The 16819-nt window shown below is 45.0% G+C and overlaps 1 protein-coding gene across 1 annotated transcript in view; it reads right to left on the bottom strand.

Moving 5' to 3' along the window:
- Window positions 1-16819, bottom strand: part of Itga9 (integrin subunit alpha 9) — a 322017-nt gene that overhangs the window by 192433 nt on the left and 112765 nt on the right. The window lies entirely within an intron of this gene.

Below are 16819 nucleotides of genomic sequence, written 5' to 3'. Positions count from 1 at the left end.
TTAGGAATTGGGCTTCAATGCATCCTCCCAACGTAAGTTCGGAGGCAAATGTGCAAGTTCAGTTCTGGAGATGCATGTTTCAGGGTCCTATGGGTCTCAACCACACACCATGCCCTGATCTCAGCCTTGGGAAAATGGAGATTTTTTGAATATATAACATTTAGTGGCTCCATTAATGGAGATTTGAATCTCAGTCAATGCTATTTTAATAGAGAATTTAAAAAATAAATATCAGGTGTATCTTTGCAGATAAACAAGGCAATATATGGTAAAAAGAGAGGTGCTAAAAAATCCAGACCAGGATACCACCACAGATGAGGGTGGTAACAATAAGCACATGGACCTCATAGCTCCTATCCCCCAGCCCATGGGCTTGTATTTATTCAATACTGCCACAGACCCTGCAAAAGGCCGGAAAAAAAAAATTATGCTGATTGGGAATGAAAAAAAAAATGAGAGAACGAAATGTCACAACAGAATGTGTGGGGCAACAGAAAAACAGAAGAGTCCACTCCCCGAGAAAACTCAGCATTGCCAGCAAGACATTTCCTCAGTGGTTCACAGAAGCAAAAACCAGATGATCTCCAATAGGAAGCCCAGGCGGCCCAGAAACCGATTAAAATCCAATAACATGATGCCTTCCCAAATACATCAATTAATAGTTTGAAAAAAAATCTCAGAATACAATAACAATGTATTTGATATCAAAGTCTGCGAAGCCATCAGGCATCTGAGTAAGCATACATTTTCTAGGCATGGTTTTCTGCAGAACTACTACAGAAAAGACATGGCATTCTTAAAGAGAGGTTTCATACCTGTAACAAAGAGCCCTTGTGCCCTTTTTAGGAGGGAACATGGTGCTCCCTTCCAAATCACAGCTGACTGAGATTCCCCTTGCCTAGAGATGTCTGCCTAGAGCCATCTGTCAGAGAAAACCCTCTTCAGAGCTTTCTAGAAACACCTCTTGCATGATCCAGGCATGGAGTGAATTGAACGAATCTTATCAAGAAGTCATTCTATTGTTGTGTATAACTAATTAAAACAAAAATTAAATTTAAAAAAAAATCATGCAGAGGCTCCTGAAGGGTGGGCTGTTTGCCTGGTGCTTTCATATTTATAGCATGACATTTTCTGTATCTTTGCATCTGGTAGTAATTTGGCTATTTCACAAAATTCTGCTAGTACCATTCTTCCCGTTTGATTCTGGTAAAATAATGTTGGCAATGTTAGACAAGAACCAGCCCCAAAAGGGCAAACGTGGTTACGAGACAATACATGTAAAGCCTCAGCAAACTGTACAGTGGCTTTGTAAGTGTCATATACTCTTGTTCACTGCCATTATCATCAGTGGATTTCTCCTTAGCCAACAGATTAACATGTGTGAGAATCGCTAGCCAGGCCCAGAGCTTCCTGCACATGATGAATATGAATTACCTGGGACACACATTGGAAACAGATTCCTAGGCCCAACCCAGGCCCAGGGAACCTGAATTACTGGAAATCTGAATTTTTAACAAACTACAATGTTCATTGGAGGCAGTTTGGGAAATGCCCCCAGGGATTCTCAAACTCCTTCAAGACATTAAAATTTGGGGGCCCTTTTTCTCCTGCTTAAAAAAAAAAAATAAACATACTGTCCTATGGAGTCAGGCACCACAGTGTTTAGCTTCTTCCCCAAATTAAGTGAGGGGATTATTATTGGTGGGTTTTACATACAGTTCCTCATACTGAGCCTTCATTTAACTGCAAACATTTTCTGTATCCCCTTCTGGGAACACGATAGGGCAGAAATCACTTCTGGGACATAAGTTTTCCATAGTTGATGGGGAAGATGTTGCAACCAAGAGAATCCTGCCCCAATTGTCTCAAAGGGTGTGCCAGAATTTCCAGAGAAGGAAAAGAAAAAGATTCTGATGAATTTCCTCTGCTGGGTCCTCGGGAGAGGGATGCTGGCTAGACAAGCATTGGGGGAGGGATCCCGGATCTGACATCCCACGGGGTTTTCAGGCTAGAAGTGACCATTAAGTAGAGACCAGAGTAAAGGAGAAGCAAGGAGGCCTGATAATCTACTGTGCACTTATTGAGCACCTACTCTATCCATGAGGGTCCTAGCCAGAAACAGATGTCTCTTGCAAACAGAAAGACTGAGAAAGGGTCACTAAAGGGACTATTTGCAAAAGAGGGGGCAGGTATAAAAGGGAGACCCCTGTGGTAAAGCACCAGGGAGCTACTACCACCCCATGTCTCCAAGGGGCAATGTTTCTCGCTGTGCGCCACAGTTTCAGGTGGTTTGTTGTTAGGCAGACGCAGCTGACATCAGCCCCCCCCCAGGTAAATAAGCCCTCCCAGTTCATTAACAGAGGATCCAGGTGTCGAGGTTAAAGGGGAAAGGTGAGCATAGTTGACAGAACCAAGCAGGATATGAGAGCTAAAGGTCAGTGGTGTCCAGGAAGGAGAGTCTGTGTGAGTCCCAGGTTTAGATGCGGACCTGTCCAGCACGCACATCCACTCGGGGTGATGACATAACCCTCCTCTCTCAGGGGTACAGATGCTTTGCTTGTGTTTTTAATTCATACGCAGCCTCGTACAAACACGATTCAAGGCTGCTTACCAAAATGCCCCTGATAAAGTGAGCAAGTGGGAAAAGGTCAGTAGCAAGAAAATGACAGAGTGTGAGATCAAGGTATCAAGGAAGCATGTGTGTGCGTGTCCTCTACTGGCCCTGAACTACAGAACTGCCTCAGAGCTTCCCAGAAGGTGAAGATAGAAATAAGAGTCATGGAAACTTGATTAAATTTTCAACGCAATCATAGCTCTTGTCATGGAATGTAACAGTATTTAATGATTTCTTTGTATTTCCGTATGCATCAGAAAATGCATCAGCCTTTTCCGGGCTTTGTTTGGCTATTCCATTAAACTGCCAGAACTGAATTACTATTCGCATATCATCCTTCTTTCCTTCTTTGCTAGAAATTGCTAGAAAAAGTGCATCTGGTACCTAAGATTTCTAACTGTTGTTGAGAAAAATATACATGTTTATGTTTGTGATAGCATTGTATAAACTAACCTATGAATGAGTTCTTCAATCTGCCTAAGCTATTTTCTTATGGCTTATGAAGTTGTATGTGGTTTGTTACACATTGTCCTTAATTTTCCTTTTCCAGTTTGTTCTATATTGTATCATGTGGACTAATTTCTAAGTTAAAGGATTGGTGAAATATTAAATATATAAGTAAATAAAGAAGAGTCATAGCATAAGGTAGTCACTCAGAAAAAGGACAACCGTTTCCTGGCACTGAGATCCAACAGACCTGTCTTTCATGGGGCTTCGGAACAACGTCCTCCACAGAACCTTACAGAAATCACACTAAGGCCACAATGACAGTGACAAGAACAGCTAACACTTCTGCAGTGCTCGCTGTGCCCAGGCAGGTATTTTCTGGGTGCTCAACATGCTACAAATTATTTGACCCTTTCCTTACTGTCCTCAAGGGAAGTGCAGGGACTGTTTCCCAAAAGGACCGAAAGCTCCCTTTGGGAAGACTGGGACCTATGCTTAGCAACCTGAGTCCCTTGAAGGAAGAAGTCTAAACCGGATCTTAGAGAACCCACAAGAACACAGAAATCAAGGTATATCAAAAAAAAAAAAAAAAAAAAAATCCCAGCTTTTAAAATATTGGCCATTGTGTAGGCCTATACCATGCAGGGCCCACAAAACACAACAGTGTGCAAGATTCGGCCTGCAGGACAGTTTCCAACCTCTGGCCTAGAAACAAATGGACACAAGAACCTTCAGGTACAACATCATCCACAGAAATCACTGCAGCCAACTTTCAACAACTACAGAAGGGCCGGGGATGTGAAATCCTACTGGCTGAAGAACTCAGACATGCCCATATTCTTTTGTTGATTTTTTTTGTAGTTCTAGATGGACAGAATGCCTTTGTTTATTTTTTATGTGGTGCTGAGGATTGAACCCAGTACCCCACACATGCTAGGCAAGCGCTCTGCTGCTGATTTACAGCCCCAGCCTGCCAGTATTTTTAAGTATAGATACTCTTTGACTTAAGAGGGAATTTATTCCAGTAAACCCAATGTTAAGTTGAAGATATCTTAAGTTGAAAATGTACCTGGTGAACCTAACCTAGCAAACATCAGAGCTTGGCAACAAGTGCACCTGAGAGTATGGTGGATCTCCCTGGTGATCACACGGCTACCCAGGGTCATGAGACAGTGTTGTTCCACACATTACTAGTCCAGGAATAGATTAAAATTCAAAGTATGATTTTCTACTGCATGCATATAGCTTTGGCACCAAAGAAAGTTGCAAAATCATAAGTCAAACTATCCTAGGTTGAGGACCATCTATATTGAGGCCTGAGGGCTGCTTAGACTAGAAGCAGGTTGAACACCTTTTGTGGGTTGTGGAGCAAGACATTGACCTCATCCCTCACTAGAAATGGGAGAACGAAGGTATGGAAGTCAGCTACTCAGTCTTGGAGAAGTCACACTGCTATTTCTTCAACTGTGAGTTTACTTCTTCCATTTAAAGCGTTTGTGCCGGGCACAGTGGTGCACGCCTGTAATCCCAGTGGCAGAAGGATCTCAGATTCAAAATCAGCCTCAGCAAAAGTGAGGTGCCAAGCAACTCAGGGAGACCCTGTCTCTAAATAAAATATAAAATATGGCTGGGAATATGGTTCACAGTGGTCCAGTGCCCTTGAGTTCAATCCCTGGTATCAAATAAAGGATTTGTGCAAAATCCAGCAAGACCAAACAGTTGGACTCTTGCCACCAGTGCTTGGTCTTGCAGTCATCAAATGCGCCATCCATAAGCAACACCACCAGCATCTCCGAAATCCTGCCACCGGGCAGCCCCACTTCCTCTACTGAGAGAGCCAAACTCTCCTTTCATGCCTAAAAATCAGGCTTGGAGAGTGGAGAGAGAGAGAGAGAGAGTGGAGAGAGAGAGAGAGAGTGGAGAGAGAGAGAGAGAGAGAGAGAGAGAGAGAGGGAGAGAGAGAGAGAGAGAGAACAAGAACAAGAAATACCGTATGCATTCAGACATCTTCCTTCCCTCAAAAATCAATCCCTATTTGGAAATGTTTGCTGCCCTTTCTTAAACAAGACAAATGACCTCAGGCCCAGAGAAATAAAATCCCCTGCCTGTCCCGACTCAACAGGTTCCCTGACAAGCTAAACACAGCTGCACTTGAACTACTATTTTTAGACCCTATAAATTCTGGCCTCCCTTTTTCCCCTCTCTGAAATATTCTCTACAAATTTGCCAAAGACTTTTATCTAGACTAGAACACCACGACAATACATGACTGCGAAATCGTCACTGTGGTGTTCGCTTGCTGCCCTTGCCATGATTTGGGGAGCATGCTCACAAAACACACGTTTCTTCCTAGGGAGGCTACCCGCCTCTAATTGCTTCCAGAGTCTGAAGTATGAGCAGGAAGGGGATGCTGCCACCAAGCTAATTAAAAAAAAAAAAAAAAAAAGAGGAGGAGAAGGAAGAGGAAAAGAACCAGAGTAAGGCCACCCAGAAAACCTTCCAGGACAGTGTTTTTCAAAAGGTTCCAAATCCAGAGATGCATCCGTCCAATTGCAATTCCGGGGGCGCGAGGTCCTGGACCTGCCTGTTACAGTGATGTCACTCTAGCAATCTTTAGGAGATTGCTCAGATTCTAAAGCCCATGCAGATCCTACCCTGGCCCCCTTTCACTTCATTCTTTCTCTTAATGCACCAGAGCCATCTAAAGTGTTAACGAGGTGGATGAATAGCGGGGACCCTATGCCCATCAGGAGTCTGTCACTCCTTGCTCAATACTGTCCAACTCAATTCTGGAAGCTGCTATCTAAATGGGGTAGATGAAAACAGGTTCAAAGGAAGAGCAGAAGTGGAACTTCAGCCAATATTTTGGGGGCATCACTCACAGGCACAGTCCTCTATAACACAGTCCAACAGGCACTGCCCCCTCTTCACACTCAAGGCCAAATCTGGGATTCACGCTTGCTTGTCCTCTTTCGTCCCTTTTCCACGTCTAAGATTTCAGCTATTCCTACAGTCCTCACCTCCAAACACTTTCCAGACCCTTCTGTCCCCACTGTGGTCACACTAGTCCAGCCCCCTTGCCCAGGGTTCTTATATTCTAGTTCAGCTATCTGCTTCCACTCCTGCTCATCCACACCAAACCCACGTTCTCCATAAAGCCCAGAGTGATCTCTTTAAAAAATTCATCATATCACGTCACTGCCTTGCTTCTCAAAGCACCTAAATAAATTCCAACCTCTTAGCATGGCCTATATAGCCCAGCACAATATGGTCTTCATTTCTTTGGATTTTTATTCATTTCATCTAATCTTTGTAACAATCCTTGAAATTAGGAATTAAGGTCAGTTCACAAATGAGGTTCAGAGATTCAGAGAAGTAAAGCAACTTGACCAAACTCTCACAGCCAGTAATGATAAAGCTAGAATGCATATCTATGTCGTTTAAGCACCCAAGTCCAAGTTCTTTCTACTTGACTTCTTAGTTCTTGTGAACTGGGTTCAAAAACAGAAATACGGCAGGCAGACCCCTGGGTTCCTCAATCATGCATTTCCAAAGATCAGACCTGAGTTGCTTTAGGGAGAGCAGAATGGCTGCATACATGAGCACATCTGAATAAAATGGAGAAGAGACAGGAAAGAGAAAGAGAAAGGAGGAAAGAGACAATAAGGAAGAGGAAACATCAGAGCCTACAACCAGTGCTTAAAACAGAATTTACAAAACGTAGCTGCAAACCTCCATCTGCTTTTGGCCAGAGCCGTGTTACGCTTCCAGTGCCAGAGACGGGGGCCAACAATGATTTTCCCCTCTCCCTACAAGTTGCAGTCCCTGGTTACATCACCTCTCCGGAGACCCAGCAGACACAGTGAGTCAGCCAGTCACGTGGTAAGGGCTCATCAAAGACACAACCCACGAGGACGTCCTGGAGCTTCCTCTTCCCACAGTAGAAGGGCAAGCCCTTCCTTCCAGCCATCCTGAGTGGATCTGTCCACAGAGCTTTCTTGCAGTGGAAGAAAAATCTACATAACTAGACTTCCAAGGAGGATTCCCTGCCCTTCCACGAACCTAGTACTGACACACGTGTTCTCAGACACATCCCCCTTCCACGTTGTTAGTTCAAATTCAAACAGAAGTGCGACAAGAAGCAATTTTTAAAATAAATAAAGCTCTCTCCCTAACAGTGACTAGTGGCAAAACCATCTTGTTTTGCCAACATCTGGACTCAGTAGTAAAACTTCGTATCTACCAAGACTGCTTCTATTTCAAGGCCTAGAATGATGCTGTTAATTTAACTGATAACTCCATGACCATTAATAATCTATTAAGTATAAGTAAAAGTATAAGTAATAGCTTTCTGGGAAGGAGTCAGTTTTTAAAAACGCTTAACAAGAAGGCACTTATAATGGCAGATGCACTAAAGGGATGCAGGGGCTGAATCTGACACATTCAAAAGAGATGGCCTGTGAACCAGCCGTCCTACATGCCCTGGGCTGCTACAAGTCTCTGGAATTCCTGGCAGGACATGTTAAGGTTCACACGTGAGGTCTTCCACTACGCTAGACCATAGCAGAGACTGCTGTTTGCCTGGCCGATATTCATCTCCCTTTTTCACTCTCCACTGAACTCCGTTTTATTCTAGTCAGCAAAGTACCTGGCTAAAGGGCAATATTTCCCTGTTTCCCCGGGAAGAAGAGGTGATCAATACGATGTAAGCAGAGACTAACCTATAAGGCTGCCAGGCAAGTTCCATTAAGGGAGACAAACTGTGAAGATATACTCCTGTATTAATCTCTCTTCCTTCTCTTCCCTATCTGGAATTTGGGTATGATGGCTCAAACTCCAACCACCATACTGAGCCACGAGGTCGGAGACTAGCTTTGAGACTAGATGCCGTTTTCTAAGGATGGTGGAACAGAAAGAGAAGGACCCTGGATCCTCAGTGACCATGCAGACACCGTATCAGTGCCAGCTGTTCCTGTGGGAGCATGAAACACATCTGTGTTTTTTAAATTCTTATTTGGGTTTTCTGCAACATGGGATTTTTCTTGGCCTAGAAGATTGGCGGCAGCATGTAGAGGGTAGAAGAGGAATGGAGAGGATGAGAGTGCTTCCCTGGGGCAGCAGGGAGGTACCTGCCAGACACCAGGGGACAGGGTCTCAAACTTCTCTTGGGAAGAGCAGGAAATGGAATGTTGATGGAGGGGACAATGACACACACTCACACCTCTTGCACTGCCCCTCCCCCCCCCCCCCGCACTGTTTATACACCATGGTGGCCTCCCCAGCTCTGCCGCCCCCCCCCTCCTTTCCTGCCCTGGATGACAGCGTGTGATGGCACATGATCAAGCCTTAAGCATATGGAGGAGACGTCTTGGGCTCTTTTCCTTCTTCCTTCCCTCCCACCATGATGAGGCTATTCCCTGCAGGCTCCAGGGACCTGGACACAGAGCCAGGGGAGGACTTGCCGGAGGAGGAACTGTTTTGAGTGTGCTGAGATTTTGGATGATGGGAGGCACCTTCCTTTCATCTCTATTTTTAGGGACTAAAGGATGCCAAGCAAAATTCCTCATGCTATCTAAAGCCAAATCAGAAGAGTGGGCCAGAAACCCAGGAGAACAGTCTCTCCTGTCAAAGTCAGCAGGTGTAACAAAGATGGCCAAGGTCGAGGATCCCCTGTGGTATGGCCAGGCCAAGGAGACCTCAGGATGGGCAAAAGGAAGAAATCCCTAAAGGGGTGCCAAGACAAGACTGGAGGAGGACAGGTGCCACCTTCCTTAAAGCTCATCGCAAGCAGACCAGCTTTGATGTTTCTCACCAAAAAGCAGCAAGGCACTCCATGTCCCTCTAAGGACACAGTCCCTTTTAAAGGAGGCAGTTTTCCCTCCCCTTGCCCTGTGCTGGCTCATAAGATATGTAATTCCTTCTGAAATGAGCTCATCCACAATTTCCCAGCAATGAACCAAAATTTAACAACACTAACCAGCACACTTAAAAGTTCCAAAGTCCAACGTCCTGCCCCCTGACCCCCATCCCCCACACAGGGAACACGAGTTTTTAGTGGAAAAGGAACAGGAGGCAGAGAATCTTCCCCCACAGAACATTTCTTGTACCTTGTAGCCACAGCCACCCCTTCGCCCCTGGAGGCAGGGGGGAAATCTCTCTAGAACTAAAAATACCCAATGTTACTGAATATCTTTTTCCTGACTAGAAACCATGTTTAGGCTTGAGATTAAATAGCCAGAATTCTTTAAAACTACATTATTTTACAAAAGTAAATAATGACCAAGGGGAAAAGAATCCCAGATTTTTCCAATTCAATATAAAGATGATGGTGCAAGATAGTAGTGAAGCCCTTTGGGGAGAAAGACCAACATGCAAATCATTTAGGGCCTATTTATACTCTGAGTGATGGCTCTCAACTAAATAAAACTGGGCATTTCCACAGAACTACTTCTTTTTTGCATGTTCTGTGCACTTAGTCATCTTTTGCAGGAAGAACTTACAAAGCTTCACCATAAATGTGGAAATGGAAGGTTTTGTTAATGGCTCCTTTTGTACTACCATGTGATCAAGTATGAGACAAAAAGATAATTCAGGAAAAGTCACTCATGGGATTGGGGAGTCTAATTATTCCAAAATCAATGAAGCCACTTATCTTTCCAGTCACCGTCCTGCCACTTCTTTATGCCTTTTAAGGATATCTGAGAAATACAAAGGAAAAAGGGTGCAAAAATCTACTTGGTTGATAGACCCAAAGCAGAAATAGCTGGCACTACTGTTGGTCCTTGGGCTTTGTGCAGTCACATCTGGGGGTCTCCAAAGAGCCCAAGGACATAAAAGGACTGTTGCTCTCAACACTGTCACCTGCAAGGGAGAGTACCACACTTGGCTCAGCTGAGGCCAGAAGCATCCCTTGGGTTGTAGGATTACAATCACTGCAGATCCAATCAGAGTCCTCTTATAACCAAGAAAACTAAAACAATGAGGCCTAAGACACTCTCACCTCAGGAAGAAATGGGAAGAAAGGCAGTGGGGCCAAGGCTCGGCCATGCCTACCTAACAGCACGTGAATGTTCGCCTCATCCACAGCCAATGTCGCAGGCAGCACCATGGGAAGCATATGACCCCTCTGGGTGTAACCCTCAATCCCTCTAATCTTCCCAAACCATGACCACCGCATCACATCAGAAAATAGAGCTTAGGGACTGGACAGCCGGGATGTGGTCCTAAAGGGCAGGCGTCAGCCTGTGTCGGACTAGACGATTTCCATCCAGAAGCACAGGTTCCTGAGCTGTGACAGGGGCTGACTTGATTCTGTAATTTGTGCTTTTGTCACAGGGATTGTGGCCGGGATCCACGTGCTTATCTGTGGCTTTCTCAGCATTTCCACACACCTCATGGAGTCCCCCCCTTACTCTCTCCTCATCTTGATCTCCAACCCCAGGTGGGACCTCTCCCGACCTCCCTTGCAGTGGGGCAAATGAAATCCCTCAAAACAAAACCAAGATCTTAACATTGGGAGGCGACTTCCTCATCAATAGCTTGGCCTCCTCTTATTAATGGAAAATATCAGGACTCCATACTTAGCACATCTGCAGAAAGGTTGTGAGCGTCTCCATGAAACGGTGCTAAGAGACTGAGGATGTAGCTTGGTGGTAGAGCACTTCATGCTCAAGGCCCTGGATTCCGGCACCACCATCAACTGAGACATGTTTGGAGGCTGCTCCAGGCCAAGGCCAAATGCATCTTCTCCCCGGTGTTCCCCCAGTCCTGTGTGCCAGTCACCAGAAGGGTTATGACACATGCTGGCAAAGTCGGCTGTGTCTTCCCTGAGGATGAGGACAGAGGATTGGCCATCTCTGCATCCCCAGTGACCAGCAGTACCCAGGGCAGGCATTACACAAATAATGGCCACAGTGAAGCCACCTGAGGCTCCACTGGCTCTGGCAGCAGGACAGTGAGTTTTCCCTGAGGCACTCTGGACCTTTCTATCATTTTTGAGAACAGTCGGTCCAAAAGAAGCCTCCGACTCGACTCTACTGTATTTTCTTGAGACAGATTTTCAGATGATCTGAAATTAGCCCCCTTGGAACTCAATTCTGAAACCTTGACCTATGATCAGGTGGGTGTAGTCAGCATTTGATAAATACTAGCCACCAGCACCAGTGTTATTTTTGCAACTCTTACTACCTTTATTGACCATCAAATAAAGGAAGAGAAAGCCAAACTAAGATGCAGCCTGAGCAAATTCTAGCAGTTATGGATCTAGGAACATGCTGTTAGCCACCTACTGGTGGCCAGCCAATGATCTGGGGCTGCTCCTGGCAGAGCTCTGCACCAGCAAGCAGGATGATATTCGGATCTGTGCCAAATAGGAGTGTATGAAGTGGTGCCACACCAGTAGCAGGGGGCATGGGCACCCCAGGTGACAAGCAGTCTGTGGCTGCCTAAACTTCCTCCCCACCAAGATTCTCACCAATGCATGTTTTTTGTTGCTGTCCAACACTGAAATGCAGCTATGTACAGCTGTTCCCCACCCTCTCTATCAGCCTCGACCTGAAGGGTCTCCTCTGGGAACTGCCTTGAAGAAAATATTCTCTATACACAGATCAAAAAGACCCAAGAAGGCAATTCCAGGGCAGGTTCTTCTGGAAGATTCTGTGAATGTGCTCCAGTTCTGGAAGTCTGAGCCAAATTGCTCACATCCTGCTGGGGTCCCACTACCCAAGTGGACCCACTTTCCCAATGTGACCTCAGACCTGCATCACCGGAAAGGGCCGAGCGTGCCCCGCCAGGAGAGCTGTCCCTCTGCAGCAAAGGAACACAGCTGCAGAGACGGTGACCTTAGAGGCTCACAATTCCTATCCCCCCCTCTGATGGGAAATGACAGAGAAATGTCAGGGAACTTTCCAAAGGCTAAGAAATCAACTACGGGGCTAAGAGGAGACAACACAGGAAGTTTAGGAAAAGGTAACCACATCCCAGGGAGAGTTCAAGAGCTTTATAGCTCACTGGTTTAAAACCCTAAGTTTTAATTTCAGATTGGATCTTAATGTAACAATCCTTGGCTGTGAGACTTGCATGAATGTGGAATAACAGGAAAGAATAATAGGGAAAAAAAATCAGCAAAGGTGACTCTTGGGACTGATACTTTGTTACACCGCACTTGATCCTAACCCAAAGGTCAAAAAGCAATCAGATTTTTACTCTCTACTTAAATTGGAGCTCCTCCAGCCATTATTTAAAGTTAGACACTCTGAGAACATGAACATGATTCAAAAATGAGAGAGCTTATTCTGGGAGGGAGTGGCAAATGAGAAGGAAATACACGATTAACAGGCTTAAAAGAAATACCCACCCTATGAAGAACACCAGGACCAAAAATAAACTTCACATCAATGTAAAATAAACTTTTACAACCCATCTTCTCCGGGTGCTGATTTTTTTCCTTCCCATCTGACTGAAATATAAGCCAGACAGGACATGGGATGAACTTTTCACTTCTTAGATAGTAAATGGAACTTGGTAAGGCCTGCACTAAACATAAATAAATCTTAAAAACGGTCTTCAGCGAGGTCAAATTTTCAATGGGATGAGAATTTACTAGAAAGTCCGAGGACTGCATGTGAAGGGATCGTCTGGAGCACCATGTCTGGGTACCCCTGCTCACTCTGCCTGACTCAGAGACAGACAGAGCAAACACCTGTGGGTGAAGGAATGACCCACCACCAGGTCCTCCAAGCTGACCCGACCCTCCACCCAGGACCCTTACCCGTGGTTCCCTGGGCCTAGAACACATAGGTCATTTTCTCTTCCTTTAACATAAAAATGTATTTCCTCCCTTGCAGTCATCTGCTTTCCTGTAACTCAACCTTGACATTCCTCCCTGAGTGGTGGGGTCCACATGCCTTCCCCTTAAACTTGGGCAATTTATGGATTCCTCAAATAACTAAGTCACGTTCTGTGACTCTGGGGCTGGATCATAAAGGCACCGTACACTTCCACCCTGTTCTTAGGGACTGCCACTAGGAATCCAGCTTCCACGCTCCAAAGGAAGTTCAAGTCAGCCAAGCAGAGGGACCATGCTGAGAGAGGACATGTGGGTATTCTGGCCAACAGAACATTTGAGGACTATTGTGAGTGAAGAATCCCGGGTGATTCCAGCTTGGTGGTTGAATCTCCCCAGCAGAGGCTCCTGGTGTCATGTAATACTGACAAGCCATCCTTTGTGTCTGGTCTAAATGACCCACAGAATCCACAAGCAAAACAAAATAGTTGTTTCACACCCTCAAGTCTTGGGGTGGCTTACTATAGAGCAAGAAAAGAGGGGACATCATCCTTCAATGAACAGAATCATTTGAATGAATGAGACTCCGAAGTGACAAAGCAGCTGAGCACTATATCCACACCAGGAAGAAAGGAGCCCCCGAAGCTCATAAGGTTAAAATCCCAGCTCGGTCACTCACCAGCCAGAGAGGCTCTGAAGTCATCACCGTATGACTATAAAATAAGATTCACAGAACCTAAAGAGACCACTGTAAGGTTTAAATGAGACAAAGCACACAAAGACCCTTTGAAAGGAGTCAAGCGTGAGGATAGGGTTAGAGGCGTGTCATCAATGTCACACATGGGGTCTTCAAAATCACATACATCTTCGACTTAGATAAAGGATGTATGACTCAACAATGCTTTGCAAAACTCATTGGAAAATTAGAATAAGAAGCAATGTTGAAGGCAGTAAAAGGTTAAAAACAAAAAACTAGACATGGCTTGGAGAATTTCAGGGCTGTGCCATTTCTCCTCCCTCCAGCTGAATTCCGGTTGCACGCGCACTGGTAACTTACTACAAAACAAGGTCAGAAAACTAAGAACTCTATTCCTAAAAGTACCTGCAGACACATCACACTGCTCAGGTCTCCTAATGCCTCGCGGCTGGCAGTAATGCTCAAGAGCTTCAACTTCCTTCTCTAAGTGCTGGGTGCAGTTCTAATTGCGTGAGGCATGCTACCTTATTTAGTCCTTACAGTAATCCTACTGAGTAGGTTCTACCATTATCTCAACTGTACAGGTGAGGAAATGGAAGAGTGGGAGTGGGGGGTTACATCACTAGCTCAAGTTTGCAGTGAAGGAGAAAAACCAGGATCCTATCTGCTCCCTAATGTCTAGGCAGTGCTTCTGGCCACTTGGATCACTTCCCACCCAGAGCTCCTCTGAGTTTGCTAAGCAGGCTCAGACTTCTTGTCCAATTGTCTTGATTTTACCCCAATTGCCACTTTATTCACTGGCCCTGACCCGTGTGTAATAAGACGTGGTTACACAAGACGAGACCCGAGTCATCCCGATAAAGATGGCTTCAATTCTGCACCTTTTCTCAATCTCGTGGACAACTCACTGTCTTCAGCTGGCCTCCCTGTGCTGGGTGGAACATGGCCAGGGAGCAGCAGCTCCAGGCACTGGCTACTGTCATGGGTCCCCTCCTGCACTTCACAAGCACCTCTGTCGAGACACCTCCCGTCAACCACCACCAATGCCAGGGACTAGCCATTTGGGCGTATTCTTCTGTCTTCAGTTGCCAACCTGAAATCTAACAGCTCCTTCTCAGAACAAGTGAGATACGTTTTTGGCCTGGTGAGCCTCCGTTTCTTAAGCAACCCAGAGAGGGAGGGGCCTAATCTAAAAAGGTCCACTGATCTCTGATACATTCCTAGCACACAATACAAACAGCTCCATTAGAGCCCATATTTGGATCATTAAATTAGGGCTTTTTATTTCTGTTTCATCAGTGGGTTCTCATAACTCAGCTTCTCACTTAACACCACTTCTGAACTATTTTTTCCTAATATTTTCTCATCTCTACTCCCTGTAGTTATTTCATCCCATTAGTATTTCCCTTCACAATTTAAAAACTGGGGGGGTGGGGGGAAGAATTAAAATAACAGCCTTCATATCTTTGGAAACTGAAGGAAGCTCTCAAATGTCAAAGTTTGCCTTGGCGAAAGGTATAAATGTTCCCAGTGGGCCTCACCCAGCTCCACTACAGAGGCAGATTTGCCACCCCTGGGAGCCTTTCAGGCTTTTTGATAGGACATGTAATGAAACACTCCAAGGGATTCTGACAGATGCTACCAAGGGGCAGCAGAAAAAGGAAGGGAGCCACCTGTTATGTGGAAGCCACCAAATCCATTCAGAAATACCAAGCCCCTCCACAGTCCAAAGACACCTGTGAAGCAGCCTGGTCTCCACACTCCTCTTCACATCTCAAAGCTGAATCATTCCCCATTACTAACCCCACTTGCTTCACATAGCTGAGATGCGATTTGTGAATTCTTTGAACCCTGTGTTTTAAAAACAACCAGAATAACCCCCAGGACCCCAAAGCTCTCCAGCAAAAGCTGCCAAGCAATTCAGAGGGGCATCCTATACCCTTTACCTTTCTACCTTTACTGCTCCCTTGAGAAGGAGTTCAGCCAGAACCAGCAGTGGGCAAACCCAGAGCAGAAATGCTGGGACCCGGAAGGATTAAGGCAGCTACTTTGGGATACAGTAAAATCACCAGCTAATCCTATCTCTGTTTTCCACATGGTGTGCTCCTCAGATAGTTAAAAGCCTCTCACTGGCACAACTCAATGGTATACATTCTCCAAGTAACTTCAGCAGCATCAGTATTTTGTAGCAGCAGAAGTTAAGAGGCCAATCTAATCCAGCGTCATGCTCAGCCATTGTCCTTTCCCAGAGACCACAGTCTATCACACAAAGACTTCTCAATGCCTCTGATATAAAACACACAAATGCCATGCCACAGGACTCTGTGGTCCAGCTCCTCTCTCAAACTACTTAGACTAAATCCCAGGAAGGTGATCATTTGGGCAACTACATTGGCATGTAACATGACAGGATTCACAGTCTAATCACTGTTAGCTACAAACTCTGACAAAGCAATTGAGACACAGGATTTTCAAGCACTGGGGGAGTGCTTTATATGATTTGCCCAAATTGAACTCACCTCATCCAAGCCCATTCTCAGGAGACAGAATTCCTATGGCTCATGCTTGAATATCTCAGGTGATGAGAACTTCAGTACCTCATAAGATAGTCAATTCCAAAGGACAAGCTGGATTAGCCACAGGGCATGGGTAATGAACATAGGAAACTGTTCCAGTCTAGATTCTTCTCCTTGGTAACCAAGCTTTGCAGAAGACTTAACAAATCTGTCTCAGAAACCCAGCACTTACCCTGCCTGGCATTACCAAAGTAGGGATAAAGGTAATTAAAACTGATTCCTGACTTTGAGCTCTCCTTTAAAAAAAAAAAAAAAAAAAAAAAAAAAGATAGGACATGTACCTAGTATGTGCAAGGCCCTGTTCAAACCCCAACACCCAAAAATCAAAAAGATTAAATAAGTATTAAATTATCGACTTCCCAGTTTTAATCAAATACTATGAAAAGGAAAAATTTTAACATTGGGAGAAGTTGGGTGAAAGATACATGAAAACTCTATTATTTGTACTTTATTAGTATTAAATGATTAAAATAGTTATTAAAATTAGATATATAGAGGTAAATAGATAATAGGAGCCATGGTCACTGTCCTCAGTTTATGTGCCTGTAATGGAATGCTATGGGCGTGGGTTTGGACATAGTGAGGTTTCTCTAAGGACCTGTGAGAACTACTAAAAAATACTGCAAACAGTGACACTCAGGAGTCCCCAGTATTTCTAGCTAATTGTTTCCAAGGTTACTCAAGGTCATCTGGGGTTCCTC

This window comes from Callospermophilus lateralis, chromosome 1 (assembly GCF_048772815.1).
Source record: "Callospermophilus lateralis isolate mCalLat2 chromosome 1, mCalLat2.hap1, whole genome shotgun sequence".
Classification (NCBI taxonomy): Eukaryota; Metazoa; Chordata; class Mammalia; order Rodentia; family Sciuridae; genus Callospermophilus; species Callospermophilus lateralis.
Note: the sequence above shows the minus strand (reverse complement) of the source record. Positions and strands in the feature narration are given on the sequence as shown.